Genomic DNA, 16,192 nt, shown 5'->3' with positions numbered 1-16,192 from the left:
ACTTCGTCAAGACCAGAGAAAACTGAGGTTTTGCTTAAAGAGTCACCTGACACTCCAGTAATGAAAGGAAGTAGAGGTGACCCTAACACATTTTCCTTTTTAAAGAAAAAGTTGAAATCTTATCCATTTTTTTTTTTCACTTCTTTTTAGAAAGCTATCATTCAGAAGTGGAAATAGTCATTTATACACCACAAAGAGACATCAGGTCATGGAGTGCCCAAGTGCTGAGCAAAAGGCAATGCTTTCGGACACTGCTTCCTGGGGATTAAGTCGGTTTACCTCAGGCATCTAAAGGCATTGCTGCAAATGCCACAAGGAAAAGCAGAGTGGAATGAGCTGAAGACAGCTCTGTGACTCACCTGATCTGTTATTCTTTACCTGTTATCCAACTCTTTGCCATTGATAATCTGTTACTTATAATCTTAACAACTTTTCAAAGTCCAAGATTTTGTAGCAGTATGTTAAAGTAAAGAGATAGGAGAATATAAGATATCAAAGAGTCACTATTCTTTTCTCCCCCCCTGCCCCCCAATCCTCACTAGAGGGTATGTTCACTGATTTTAGAGAGAAGGGGGGGCACAGAGAGAGAGAAAGAGAGAAAGAAATATCCATGAGAGAGAGAAACATTGACGGGCTGCCTCCCTCATGCACCCTATCTGGGGATTGAACCACACAACCTAGGAATGTGCCCTGGCCGGGAATCAGGCCCGCAACTAGGGATGAGGCTAGGACCAGCCCAGCCACTGGGCCGGGGCAAAGAGTTACTATATAAGGAGAAAAAAAACACAAGCTAGATATGTATTTAGCAAGAGAAAAGTGTGAGATGCCTACTGAGGAAAAGGCTTAATCCAATCATGACTGAGTTTTGGCTATAAAACAAATTGTTTACTTCAGTTTGCTGTGAGAGGAAAATTATTCTTTCCCAGCAAATGGTGACAGATACAACTGATATAAACTGAGTTGCCAGCTGAAGTGAATGCAGAAAAATTCAGCTGGCTTAATGATCATTCTTTAAACTCTTGATTTAATTTTTAAATTTGCAGCACAATTTCAATGACATTTTTTTCTCCTTACCTCTTCAAGCTGTGATCATAGTAAAAATGACACCAAATTGCCCGAATCAGGGGCTCTGTCATGATTTGGTTACCATTACTGTTTTGGGTTTTTGGCATCTGGCTCTTGTGTCCCCTAAGTCAGAGCGACTGCACAGTAGCTCATGCAGCCGTAGAGCTGGACTTGAGAGCCAGACTTCCTGGGTTTGAGTCCAGCTCCACCTTGCAGAGCAATGTGACACTGGGCAAGTTAGTTAGACTTTATCTGTAAAACAAGGGTGATAATTGTACCAATTTCATAAGGCTGTTGTCAGCATTAAATGAATAAAAACTTAGCAAGTGTTTAGAATAATGAACGACACACACGTATGCTCAATAAATGTTTGCTGCAATCATATTGTCCTGTGTTTACATTTAAGTTAATGTATAAAGTCAACTTGATAAACTAAAGTCAAGGACCTTACCTTCCACATATTATAATCATGATTTTAAAAAAAAATAACCTTTTGAAGTTAAATAAAACACATCACCTTGGGAGTCAAGCTGCCTTAGATTCCATTTACTTAGTAGCTAAAGGAGCAGATTATTTACTATCTGAGCCTTGGTTTCCTTTAATAATACCAAGAATGTCAATAACACACCCTGTAAGATATTGGTCACCTAACAAAGGACATACACTCGGTAAACGATTGCTATTTTTGTTATATTTTCTGTGGAAGGTAAATTACTGCCTGATATAAAAGTGAAACAAGTAATAACTGTGGTGGCATCATAAAATTCTTCCAATTAAGAAAGAAATAGCTTTCCCTTCTGTGCCAAAACTAATTATTTCCTGCTCTATTTTCTTCTTGGTCCTCGTACATCAGTCTTCAGTCTAAAGAAAACAATTTCAGATTGGATCCTGTGGCTCATCATTAGCTAGTCTTCAGTAAGATTGTCTGGGTTTGAGGCCCTAAGAGCAGGAAAGTTCCTTTAGCTCCCTACAGAGACCAAGCAATGCATGGAAAACAAGGCACCCTGGCGTGGGTTTCTCTTCTGTCCATCGTTCACCAAACATTCTTTCCCTTTGAGCAACACACTGTGCTTCTAAGCTCTAACAAGAATTTCAAAACGTAGTGCTGGATAAAATCCAAGTGTGGATCTAAGTTCAGACTACCATAGCCTTTGCCAAATCTTTTCAGTAATTTCCATAGAGTTGCACGGAACTAGCTCCCTAAAGACTGCGATGGCCGAAGTGATTATTCTGGCAAAAAGAAAAGCAAATATTAAATATTTGTTAAGTCTCTATTATGTTTCAAGTACCTCCGCATAAATAATCACAGCTAAACTTCAAAAGACCTTCTATTATTCATTGTTACTTAACAGATGGCCACAGGGAGACTATGAGAAGTGAAGTGACTTGCCCAAGATTCTATCTCCAAAAGTGAGAATTCATACCTCCAAATGTGGAGCCAGGTCACGCGACCAGGTCCTCTATCCATCAGCCCTCCATGACTTTGCTTCTCACAGAGAAGAGATTTACTAAGAAGCACTGGTTCAAATGATCATATTTCACTTGATGCTTGGGAGAGCCTATGAGAAGCTACGATCATGTCCATTCTCTAAGTGGGGATCCAGGCTCAAAGAGAGCACTCCTTAAAGTGCACCCAGGAATCAAGAGCACCGTCATCACCCTAGGGGAGCTGGGAGCCGGGCAGCAGAATGCAAGAGAACAAAATGCCCACAGTTTACCCTCAGAACTTAAAACTCAGCTGTCTAAGATTCCCTCCCAAATAGCTTTCATTCCAGTATGACTAACTCTGCCCTTTACTATCTTGGAGGATTCTCATGGAGAGAACCTTTATTTTAATTTTTTCAGATCTAAAAGAAAAAAAGTACTTGGAGTGTCTTTCTTGATAAAAGACCCAATAACATCTCCACCCCCAACAATATTAAGCTTTAGAGAAATTGCATTATAAACTACACCTCACCTGCAAAGTTAAATTAGTCAAACTGGGAACAGTTCAAGCTGGGAAACATCAAAAGTCATGCACAAAATATCATTAAAAACAGTTGCCTGGAGTCTATAGGTAGAAAGTAGATTAGTGGCTGCCTAGGGTAAGAGGATGTGGGGGTTGGGAGAAATGGGGAGCGACGGCTAATGGGTACAGGATTTCTTTCTGGAGTGATAAAATTTTTTCAAATTGACTGTAGTAATAGCTGCACAACTCTGTGACTGTAGTAAAAACCACTGAATTATGTACTTTAAATGAGTGAATTATATGGTATGTGAATTATATCTCAATAAAGCCATATTATAAAAAAGATCACCTACAGTAAGATTTTATTTATATTACACCCTGGAAAAGGCAAAACTAGAGTGACAGAGAACAGATCTGTGGTTGTCAGAGGGTAAGGAGGTTTGTTTTGGGGGGTGATAGGATTGTTCTGCATCCTCACTATTGCAGCGGTTAAATAAATCTACATATCTATTCAAAATTATAGAGCTGTATAGTAAAATTTAAGTTGATAAAAAAACAAAGAAAAGGTGTTTCTTAAAATCAAATCTACTTTCATTTAAATTTTTGTTACTCTTTTCATAAGAAAAAGTTATTTACTAATCTTAAAAAGTTATTCTGGTGGTTTAGAGTGCTATGTCCATACACTAAAGAGATTTTGAAATGTTTTGGGGTACATATTAAGTAGTAGGTTTTCCATTATACTAGGGGAGGAACCAAGGCAGAGAAGGCAAATATAAGAGAGAGACAGAGGGGACTACCAGCTGGACTGTTGTTAGAACTCGGGGTGCGGTCAAGGCCCTTGTAAACACCACAGGTCTGCTCAGCATCTAGAACGCTAGTTCCTGATCTCAAGGTGTTTTTAATTCAGTAAAACTTTAAGCACTGTGTAATTTATTATTGGATTGGAGAGGAGGGAGAGTACTTTTTAAGATACAATAGAGAAAACTTCACTTTCCTAAATCTATAACCTGAATTTTCATTTATATGGCATGATAAGAGTCTCACGAATCAAAACTCCAATGTAATAGTGTTTGTTCTTTTATCTCCTTGTCAGGAGAAAACAGGCCAAGATCGCTATGAGGTCAGTAGGAAGAGACACGTGGACACGGAGCCTGCAGAAAGTCAGCTCTGGTCAGGGCACAGTTCTCCATCCAGCTGATCACAGGGCAGTTATTTCCCTGGGCAGTGGGAGGGCATTTACATGGAGGTGAGGGAGCCTGGGGACACACCTCTTTTAAATTAGGCAAGGTTTTTATTTACTATTGCTTTATCTATAAAACTAGGATTTTTTTAACTGCTTTACCTCCCATGCTTAAGGACTGCCTACTAATAAAAGAAAATGTTTTCCCTTTGCCTTCTGCAACATTTTAAAAAGAACGAATCTGCATCTGGCGTGGACACCAAGACTCAGTGTCACCCAGGACTCGGGGTGAGGTGGGTGAACCCGATCAAAACAGTCCAGGGGTACCATGAATGCGGAAGGGGGCAGGGACCCTCCATACCAAGAAAAAGCTAGGGGTACTAAAGTTGAATCCAAAACAACACTCCGAAGTGTTTTGAGTTAGATTTCTCCAAGAGCTCTCAGAGATGTTGCCTCACCTCACCCTTGGAACAACTGGGCGGGATACGAGACAAGCACGTTATCATCACTGTTTTATGGTTTAGGAAAGGGAGGCCAGATGAGCTTCAGGAAAGCCATCTAATCCCCCACCCCCAAGACTAGTACGTGGCAGAGCAGGCCTTAGAGCCACATTCCTGACTCTTCGTTAGAAACTATGACTTTACACTGCTCCGCAGACACCCCAAAGTTCACCAAGAGCCACACACTTCTCAGCAGCCACTCTCCTGTTACAGATGCACATCCTCCTCTCTCCAGCAGGATAAGCGAGGAATCCAGCTAAGCTGTTTCCCAAATTCTCTTTTTGTCTTCTCAGCTGAGGAGGGCACATCTTCACGTGAAAATTGCTCTGCTCTGGTCAGTGTCCTTGGTCTAATCCCCTCCTCTCTCCATTCGCAGGATTCACTCCTTGTTCACATCTTCTGTAGCACCCAGTGGCTGCCAACAGGGAAGCGGTGAAAACGCAGAGATGCCAAGCATCAGAAACTGTGGCCAGAGGAAAATTCAACCGAGGCTGCGGGCAGGCAAACTGGGGGCTCCACGTTGCCTCCTGGTTGTACCTGCCCTTGATCTGAGTAACAGCTGCCACCTTTTCACAGGAAGACACAGCTCAGCGCTCTGCTGCCTGGGTGTGTTCTTCATACTGCATATGAAATAGAAATTTACACTCCTCGCTTTAGTTTTCCAAATATTTTAACTTCCTGAGTATATGTGGAACAATCCTGCTATTGAGAGCTAATGAATGTGACTGAAAGTCCTGTTCATGCATATTCATGATCAGTGAGGATCCAAGAAATGTTTTCTGAATGATGAAAAAATGAAGCATTGCTTCACTGATTAATAAATTCCACAGGTCAAACCACGGCTCTCTCCCACCCCCAACAAAAATAAATGTCGAAACTACATGAGGCAGGACAAACAGTCAGTAATAAGGATGCTGTGTTCCTTCACAGCAGAAAAATGCGTCCTGCTTTACTGAGGAAAATCATAACTGGGCGCACAGAACCAGCCAGTGCGTTCAAATGCCTGCGCACAGACTGGCTCTGTGTTCCAGAGCAGGATGCTTGGTTACATGGGGGTCACTGGAAGCCACCCTTATCACACTCACATTTATAAATTTGCATTTACAAATATGCTTAGCTATGCAGAGATAGGCAAGAAAACAAGCTATATAGGGCTGCTGCCGTCTAATTTTATTAACTAATGGTTGAAATAAAAGTTATTTGAGAAAGGCTCTGGCCGAAGGCACCTGTGAGAATTTGAGCACCTTAACACCGGCGCATGAAACAGGGCGAGGACCTGCGCTCCGGCTGCCTTGCAGCAGCTCCGCACAGAGATGCCTCTACCCGCCAAACCCACAGCCTGAAGACCTGTTTATTTCTCAAGCCAAATGGCTTTGTGCGCCTTTTCAGTCTCTTACTCTTTACTGTTGCAACGCCAACCTGGGAAACTAAACTAAAACTAGATACCAGGTGGTAGAAGCCTCTGAGGAGAGAGTATTGTTTGGGTGCCCAGAGACAGCGGGTATGAGCACTGTTCTGCTTTTTGATCTGGGGGTCGGTACATGATGGTTTGCTTTGAGCCAGACTTGTCTGTTTTCTGTAATTTGCCATGTGGATGTTTTACTTAAATTAAAAGAAAAAAACACTCCAGTATTGGGGAAACTCTTTAAAAACTCTCTTGTAACTTGGTGAGTATCCATGGCTAGAAACAGCAGAATTGTCAAATCAGAAAGCATCTTTTAGAGCCATTTAGTTCAACTTTTTCTAAAATGTCCTGAAAAAGATTCACTGAAACAGTGCTCACAGACTTCTAACGATGGAGAGGGGGTCGACCCCTTCAAACGCCAGCCGCTCTCGGCTCTCCGCAGGCAGCTTCGATTGTTAGAAAGCTCCTCCTTGTTCTCTAATCCACAACTCCACCTTTAAAATTCTCAATTAGCATACTCTCTCTCACACACCACAGACATTTCAATATCTTGCCAGCTATCAACCCGTGTGGCCCTGTAGTAAATGATACAGTTAAATAAAGACCCTGTCCGGCCATCCCCCCCCCCCCCCCCCCCCCCCCCCCCGGTCAAAAAAGCGAACACCTGTCAGCTAGGTGGGCAAATCCCATCAGAATAAGGGGAATTTATCAAACTTCAGTGAAATATCCTCTAGACCACGTTCATCTATTTGTACACATTTCTGCTTATCAAGCAACTTTTTAAAAATCATTTTATAAGTTAAATGATAAAAAGCACATCGTACTTACATCTAAACCATCAAGCATGCAATTAAGCGGCACCGAGTGCATTCGCATTCTTGCACAACCATCACCACCACCCGCCTCCAGAACTCTTCACGTGGCAAAATGAAAACTCTAGGCCCATTAAACAATAATTCCATTTTCCCTTCCCCCCAGTCCCTGGCAACCACCATTCTACTTTCTGACCCTATGAATCTGACTACTCTGAGTGCCTCCTATAAGTAGATTCATATAGTATTTGTCCTTTTGTGACTGGCTTATTTCTCTTAACATACTATTCTCAAGGTTCATCCATGTTTTAGCCTGGGTCGAAACGTCCTTCCTCTTTAAGGCTGAATACTATTCCATCGTATGGATACATCCTATTTTGTTTTTCCATTCATCCACTGATAGACACGTAAGTTGCTTACACCCCTCTGCTGATGTGAGTAATGCTGCTATGAACATTGGTGTACAAATATCTCTTTGAGACTCTGCTTTGTTTGGGGTATGCAACCAGAAACTGCTGGATCATATGGTAATTCTATGTTTAATTTTTTTAAAATATGTTTTTATTGATTTTAGAGAAAAAGGAAGAGACAGGGAGAGAAATATCAATCAGCTGCCTCCTGCAGACCCCCTACTGGGGATCAAGCCGGAAACTCAGGCATTGCCCCAACCAAGAATCCAACTGGTGACCTCCTGGTGCATGGGACGACACCCAATCAACTGAGTCACACCAGCCAAGGCTTTGCTTAATTTTATTTTTCTGAGGAACTGCCATACCATTTTCCGTAACAGTTGCACCATTTTACATTCCCACTAACAGTGCACAAGGGTTCCTTCCAGTTTCTCCACATCCTCACCGACACTTGTTATTTTCTGTTTTTGTTTTGGTTGCTATTTGGTTCTGTTTGACAGTAGCTACCCTAAGCAAGTTTCTTTTGATAATAACAATAACAATGACTACCACTAGCTATGTGCCTCACATGTGGCTAGGTCTGAATCTCTTGCACATTGCACCCTGGGGTCCTCACAATCAACATCTGAAGTTTAAATATAGGACCACGAGGCACCTAGTCCTGTTGCTAGGATAGGACAGACCTGGAATTTGAGATAAATGTGATTAACTCCATTTCCTGTGCTTTAATCCCCTCACACACTGCCTTCCTTCTTACCGGAAATGGTTTCTGTGCACTGATTCTGGTGCCCAAAAATCTCCTGAGCAAGGCTGTTGACCCGCCCACAACCACAGCAAATTAATTTGCCAGCCTTCTGGTCTGTGAACAACCCAGGGAGATTAGAGTACAATAAACTCTTCTAGGGAAGGAACCTCACGCTTATCAATGTTTATGTTTCTCCTCAAGCACTCACTACAATGCCTAACACACAATAGTCAATAAATATACATTTAAAAAATAAATCATGGTTATAAAAGCCCAATTATTAGCATTAATGCCACACCAGTCTGTGTGACTAGAAGAAACACAGAATGGACAGCCACACACCATGTAAACTACAAATTAGTAATCAAGATAACTTGTATTTTCTTTCTAATTTATTGACTTTTCCATGAGGTTTTTTTGTCCCTTCATCTACCCCCAACTTTCCTTCTTTCCTCCCTCCCCCTTTTCCTTCTTCCCTCCCTCCACTCTTTTTCTGCTCATATCTTAGGACCATCTTTGGAACATTACTTTGCTTTACTTGATGACTGTCCAAACCAGAGTATACCCATCCATTCATGAAGCAATCACTGGCAAGAACAAGAACTTTTGACTAGTCAGACCACCTATAGATGGGGCTGGGGAAGACTTCTGCTGAAACTTCAGGGGAGACACTGAATCCCAAAATAATCTGGGTCTGCTAGGAAAAGAGGTGGAGTAATAGTGTTGGGTGGGCAGTCAACAATGTCCCTATACATCCCACACTTACAGCCACAGTGATTGTGATAAAAACTTGGCTTCCCACTGAAACGTTCTAATGATTCCCCTTTGTTTACACAAGAAAATTCAAAATTTAGTACTGGAGGGGACTCCTCCACACCTTTAACAAGGGCGCTCCATGCCTTCTGATCACCTCACCAGACCGAGTTCACGGACCTCTGAATGATCCCTGCGTCAACTTGGTCTGTTCTTCTCCAGCCAGGCTCCTCCCAGGGTTCAAGTGCCCAGGTCGCCTTCAGGATTTCCTTCATCATCTACACACAAGTTCCCCAGCTTCCGACACTGCGCCTGACTCACAGGTGGTACTCAGAAAGGTTTGCTCAACTCAATACTGAAAATAACTGAATACCAGAAGTACAAGCTTCTTGAAGGAAATATCTCTGTAATTCCTGGCCAGTTAGCTCAGTTGGTTAAAGTGTCCTCCCGATATGTGGGTTCCACCTTTGGTGAGGGCACATACAAGAATCAACCCATGAATGCGTAAATAAGTGGAACAACAAATTGATGTTTCTCTCTCTCTCTCTCTCTCTCTCCCTCCCCCCGCCTTCCTCTCTCCATAAAATCAATTTTTTAAAAAGATTAAAAAAGAAAGAAAAGTACCTCTATTTATAATACTCATAAGCACATGATGTCCTCCAGGGACAGGTCTGCTTACAACTATACCCACACAAATGTCATAATAGCCACTTTTGCCCCAAAGTTTCCTGATGGCTCCTACAGAAGTTATACAAGTGACATTCCTTTTAATATATATATATATATATATATATATATATATATATATATGTACATATGAAAAAAATCAGCATTCGCCCATCCCTCAGAAATAATCACTATTAAAACTTTAGATGAAAATTACTGATATGCATAGCTTTTACAGATTGTGTCCCACATATGAATATTTTATTTCAGAGATGGTATTATATATTACTTATCAGTTTGCATTCAACTTTTTAAAAATATCTTTCATATTAGCAAGTGTAATTTAATATGATTTTAAGATATCTACAAGGTAATTCCATTGCGTAGATGTATCTTAATCTGTACTTGTTTAACCTTCCTCTTGGACCGGAGTTTCTGGAATTGCTGGGCCTGCCTCTCTGTGTTTTAAATTCTGATAGATCTCACCAAGCTGGTCTCAAAAGGACTGCTCTGATCACACACCCCAACAACCTGGGAGGAGGGGCTCTTCCACCATTTTTAATTTTTTTTTTTTTTCTTTTGCATACAGAAAACTGGGCATTTGGGCAGAAGGTCAGATGTTTCAGAATTTGGGTTGTGGTTAAATAAGTTTGAAAGCCACTGCTCAATCCCCAAAATTTAACCAGATGCTATAAGTAATGTTAAAAATAATACCCAACCACTGTAGTTAGGATTAAGAAATTATTAGGTTTCCTACACGTTAAAGGATTTCAAAACACCTACCTAAGAGTTTTGTAACGGTTTCCATGATGGAGAATTTCAAAACGTACATCTTTCTATTGGTGAGAACTCAAGCAAGGCCACCATGGGCTTTGTCAGAGAAGGCTCTACACTGATGACTAGATTCATTCATTTTCTCTCTCCCCTGCCCCCCTGCCCCTTTCTCAAGGGGGAAAAAAAAGAGAACAGAGCAGGGGGTGGTAGAAAGAACCCTAAGGAAAAGGCGGTGCTGGGTGGTAAGGAAGGTGGGGCTGCAGGCAAATGACAGGCTGGTGCCCTCGAAGCAGGAGGAAGTATCACTTCCTCGCCTCCTCCTCGCCCGGGCCTCCTCTCTCGGCCTCTCGCTACAGTTCTGCTCTCCGTGACACAGCTTCCCAGTGGAAAGCAGAAGTGGTCCTCCTTCTCCCCACGTGGCTCTAAAACAAGCTTCTCTATTCCCCTCATGGGGGCTAACATTTACAGAAAGAGTAGAGGCACCCAAAGGCCCAAGCACCAAGAAGATGTCATTGCTCTAGTTGTGGGCAGAATGAATCCAGACTCATTTCTCCAGTCTCACCAGGTACTCTCACCGGCACAGAAAAGTGGGCCCAAAGAAATCGTTTTAGCTCCTAGCCACATGGTGTACCAATAGAGAGAGGAAGGAGAATTGGGGAGAAGCTTCCAATGGGCAAAGAGCTTCCTACTGACATTGATTCTGGTCAATAAAGAGTAGTGAGATAATTTTAGATGCTCACAGAAAGGTGGGAGTGCCGGCAGCCCAGCAATATTTGACTTTAAAATATAAACTATAAAAAGGAAAAGACCCCCAGAGCTACAGAAATGAAGCCTTCTTCCCAGGGTCCTACAGCTCAACAAAAGCAGAGCCTTGAGCATTAAGAAACACCCTTTCAAATGGATGCTGTAAGTGCGTCCCCATTTGTGTAACTTCATGGGACATCATTTATATATCTTAGCATTCTAAAAAATGAACAGAGTTACCACGAGACTAACTGAAAATCTTGTCCCTTAAATGGCCCACTCCTATCATGTCAATTTGTGGTTTGAAAGCTTTGTAAAAAGGGGGAGAAAGAGTTGAAGAGGGAGCTAGAGCGGGGAGAGTGGAAATAAGCTGAGGATTACAAAGTACAGTTAAATAATCAACACTTAGCTTTCTATACAAATTAAAACTCCATCCTGATGTAACTATAACTTTCAAGAAATAGCTTTGTGGCAAAGAAGGAAAGTTGACAGCTTACTCAGTACTGTGGGGAAAGGAAATACAAGAATGAAGAACAAAGGCCATGATAGGCCCCTGCAACTTCTCACCATGGATGAGCCTTTGTAACACAGCATCCCAAGGAACTACGTCAACTTGCAATTCTAAATTACAAGAGAGCCCTTCCAGCTAACTTAAGCCAAAGATATCTAAAAGAAAGTCTCAGTCTTTCAACTGGCCTGTTCCAAAAACTCTAATTCCTCAATTGGCAGATTTCCATATTATTTTCTACACTTGGGCTTCTCCACCAAATGGGAACTTACTCAAAATAAATTTTAGAAATGATGATAGAGTGAACTCAACATTTCACAATTTAAGTATCAGGAAGCTGGGCAGCTGTAAGAAATCTTTCGATATTTCTGACTGAAAGAAAAGAAAAGCAAAGAAAAAACCCAACTTCCTCTTCTATGTCCTACTCTTCATTACCAATCTTAAAAGATGGAGGAAATGTCTATCTATTTATTGGAGCATGGAATTAGGACAGCACCTTGCTCATCGTAGGTGCTCAATAAATGGGGTGCATGTTTTAATGTGCATCCTATGGGCCCCGTCTCCTCTGTAGCTTCATCCTGGATGATGCTCTCACTGATACTATATAACAACCCCATAAGGAGGCTCATTGAGAAGAAACTGGAGGGAATTCCTTTGCAAAGTACTACTTGGGCACTTTTGTATTAACCAATAAGCTCCTGATGGCAGTTATCTGAGCTCTCCCTCCCCAAGCAGGAAGCAATGTGAAAAGGCATGAAGCTCATCTTCCCAGTTCAGCTTAAGAACCCTAGTTGGTGCACCTACTCATTTGTCCTGAGCAGTTAGTCACTTAGCTACCAAGTGATGGAAGAAAATTACCTGTGACACTATTTTAAAAATGTATATTAAATGATAAAATAATTTATTTGCTTTTAAGTAAATGAATACCTACTATTTTCTACAAAGGTAGAAAAGATGGAATAAACTCTAAAGTTGGAGCCAGAAAATATACCTCTTCTGTCCTCTAACGATGCCACTTAACCAGGCCTATGGCCTAGAACATGTCGCCAAACTTCTTTTTCTATATCTATCCCTGACAACTGTGGGGGGCTATGAGAGGTTCAAATGAAATCAGAGCTCAGCAAGGTTTCAGAACCCTGGGTAAGCACCATCATTGCCAAGAAGTGCCCAAGAGAGGTCTCACATGCCATTGACCAATGCTCCCACTAATGACTATGGTGACCTTTCAATATTAATACTACCCATGTCTGAGAGCATGAAGGTCATTGATATCAGCAGTGTGAATGAACTGTAACAATGTTCTTCTGCATGTGTACATACTGTATTCTTATTTATGCAGATTTAAAATTAGTACAGGTTTGTTTCCAGATAATATGGTTTAATATTATTAAATGACAATTCCATATATTCATTTGAACCAACTGGCATCTCAGATGTTTTGGTGATTTATTTCTGAATACAAATATAATGGAACTTTATAAAAGGCTTTGAAAATCACTGATTTGCAAAATTGCTGCACTACTTTTCTACTAAAAGGATGCCATGGAAAGGGAGGGGGAAAGCGACATCACAAATTCTCCACATACATTTGCAACACCAACGACTCTAAGACTTAAAGTGGGTCTTTTGGGGTTAGGCAAACAACTTTTGCAGGCTACGTCTTACATTCCAAATCAAGCCCCATCTCCAGGTAATATAACAGAACCGCCAGTCCTGAGTGGAGCTTCCCACTTAGAGCGCTAGCACTAGGAGAACTTAATAATCCAAAAAGTCCCTCAAATCCTCAGTTTACAGAGGGCCAGTAGGCTTCAAATGCCTTGAGAACCCCAGCCCTGCTCCTCCTGCCTTGCCCTGGGCCAGACTTCCATTCTTCTTCCTTCTATATCTGTAATCTCAACTATGTGACAGGCTCCAGAGCTAGCGTTTAGCACAAGACAGATAAAGGTGTTGTCAATGGAGCTTTCTTGTAGTTGTTAATACTAGACTGTATACATGGGGACAAGTCACCATCTAACTCTGGTTACTGTAAAAAGGAAGTGCTGGCTAAATTAACGGCCCAAGTAACTTATCCCAAATCACAGCTCTGGTAAATGGTGGCAGAGACCCAAACTCAGGTTTTCTGGCTGCTGTTTTCCCTTACATGGGGCCCTCCACCCTTCACTCAGAAAGAGGACTTGCCTGCAATAGAGGCAAAGTCACCAAAAGCCTCTTGTGATCAAATATGTATTTCTTCAAAAGCCTCAAGGCCTCCTTACCTCCAAATGAAAACCAGGGACTACCCAAATCCCACCCTTTCCCAGCAGAGCTTACCTTACTCAGGAAGGACTTTGAGTGCTTGGTAAGCTCCTGTCCTGTCAGTGCCTACTCCCCGCCACACTGCCCGAGGTGTTCCCGGCACAGAGAGAACACCCCCTGCCCTCCGGAACCCTACAGCCAACTAGGGGCAGCCAACAAATCAAAAGTCAGTCAAATAGCCTTACTGGCTAGCTCTTAGGGTGAGCCAGACTCCTGGTCCTGCTCTGTATACTAAGCAGATTTACTAGGAAGGCCAGGTGGCTCAATCGGACAGATTTAAAATCATCCAATTGCAAAGAACCAGGGAGCCTCATTTTTTAGGGTCAGAATTATTTGCAATAAATAATAGCGTCATTCATGAGATGCCTAGTACGTGTTTGGGGCATTACGTGCAATAAATGGCTCAGGAGGTAGAAATGTTCCCCCAAAGATGTGGAAACCCAAACAGAGAATGTCAGTCACAGGTCCAAGCTCACACTCAGCTAAGAACTTGCAAGGCCTACTTTCAACTCGGGTTTCTGAGATGGTAAAAAAAGTTGCGTGGGGTTTGGGGTCTCTCTCTCTCTCTCTCTCTCTCTCTCTCTCTCTCACACACACACACACACACACACACACACACACACACACACACACACGACACTATCACAGGACCGCAGACCACCCGGCTATTAGCAGGCACATTGCAAACGCTCAACATCCAGAAGCCGACACAGTCGGTCAAGATAACGCAGGAAAGTGGGAACTGACGCTTTACACCCTTCCCCCAAGGCGAAGGAAAGGCAACCCCTGAATTCTTAAAATAACTCTCGCTTCCTCTCGGGGGCGGGGGCACCGGACTGTCGCTCTGAAGGCCGCGAGGCGCCGGGCGCAGCGGGAGGGTGCCCAGCAGGAGGGCGCCCAGCAGCCTCCGCCGAGCCCCTCGACGTCACCCTCCCGCCGGGCTCCGGGAGGACAGCTGCCCGCCGGCTCCGTGGGGGCCCGGGCGGAGCCCCTCCCCTTGCCTGCGGGGACCCAGGGCCTAGTGGGGAGCCCAGATTGTGCAGCCCGAGGACTCCCCGCCGGGGTCCCGGCAGGACCCAGGCGCGCGCTCCGCGCGGAGAGGGGCTTCCCCGCCGCGCTCCAGGCGGGAGCCGAGCGGCCCCTGCGTCCGGCCCTCGGGTGCTCGCCCAGGGCCCGCGGGGAGCCCGCCCCCGCGCCCGCCCCCGCGCGCCCACCACGCCCCTGCCGGGCGCGGCGCAGACACCTGCGGAGCTGCCCGCGCCGCCTCCTCACCCCAGCGCCGGGGCTCCCACGGGCTGGAGTCGCCTGGGTGTCCCCGCGGCCGGTCTGGGCGCCAGGGTGGCCAGGGAGCCACGCGCGTCCCTCGCTCCCGCGGTCCCAGCCGACCCCCGTCCAGGGCGACCCCACGGCCCGGACTCCCCGCAGCGGCCCAGCCGCGGCCCCCGCCCCCCGCGCCGGCGCCCCCGCCCGCCCCCCGCGGCCCTCGCCGGGACTCACCAGCCTGCGGTGGAAGTTGCGGGTCGGCGGGGACGGCGGCGGCCGCGCTCCACGGTGACTCGCGCTCGGAGCGGGGGGCGCGACGGGGCGGCCCGGGGGGCCCGCGCGGAGAGGCTGCGGGCGGGGAACCAGGGCGCTCGGCGGGGCGCGGGGCGCGGGGCTCGGGCGGGGGGGCGCGGGCGCCCCGCCTGCCGCGCGGGCTGGAGGCTGCGGCGTCGGCCCGGGGGCGCCGCGGGCGGGAGCGAGCGGCGGGCCCTGCGCGGCGGGAGAGGAACTGACTGTCGCCGGCTCCGCCGAGCGGTCCCAGCGACTTCCTGGTGCTCGGATTTGCATACTGCGCCCGGGGCGGGGAAGTGACCGTTTGGCCCCTGCCCAAGGTTTGGATCTGCGGCGTGGCCGTCCCGCGGAGTTTCGAAGGCAAAGAAACCGGGCGTCCCCGGGTGCAGCTCGGGGGCGCGGTCTCCTGGAGACTCGGCAGAAGGGTTTTCCCGGGAGACCCTCCGGAGTCTGGGCGTCCGCGGACCTCTCCAGTCTGCTTTCCTTCTCTGCCAACCTGCTCCCCAAGGTGTTAGGAACTGGGTGCCCCTGGAAGCAGAAAGGGCGCCCTCTGATCCCCCAACATTTGGGGGATCTGCAGAGAGACGGTGAGATGCGCCAAGTGGAAGCTGAGGTCTCATTGAATTCTTGCTCAGCCCAGAGCAAGCGCCTTAAGAGTGTACACATGGGGATGTTCAGGGCGTTGGTGCGGGCGAGGGGCTGCGGAGTTCAATGGCCTGGCAATTACCCAGTGCCTCAAAACTTCCATTTCTTCCCCAGAAAATGGAGATAAGGGTGCCCACCTCGCAGGGTTACCGGGAGGGTGACCGTGGCCCATGGCCCTCTGAGCCAAG

General features: G+C 45.3%; 1 protein-coding gene across 2 annotated transcripts in view; it reads right to left on the bottom strand.

Annotated features, from left to right (window-relative positions):
- The window catches only part of LYN (LYN proto-oncogene, Src family tyrosine kinase), a 90,207-nt gene extending 74,755 nt beyond the window's left edge, over window positions 1-15,452 (bottom strand). Inside the window, exon 1 of one of the 2 annotated variants that reach the window (XM_081117189.1) lies at window positions 15,303-15,452. The gene's annotated coding sequence lies outside the window, so the exon portion shown is untranslated. The remainder of the gene's footprint in view (window positions 1-15,302) is intronic. The other variant, XM_081117191.1, reaches the window with a different exon arrangement.
- Window positions 15,453-16,192: the final 740 nt, after the last annotated feature.

The sequence above is a fragment of the Miniopterus schreibersii genome, assembly GCF_964146895.1.
Source record: "Miniopterus schreibersii genome assembly, chromosome: 17".
Classification (NCBI taxonomy): domain Eukaryota; kingdom Metazoa; phylum Chordata; class Mammalia; order Chiroptera; family Miniopteridae; genus Miniopterus; species Miniopterus schreibersii.
The sequence above is the reverse complement of the archived record's forward strand: the minus strand, read 5'-3'. Positions and strand labels throughout refer to the sequence as shown.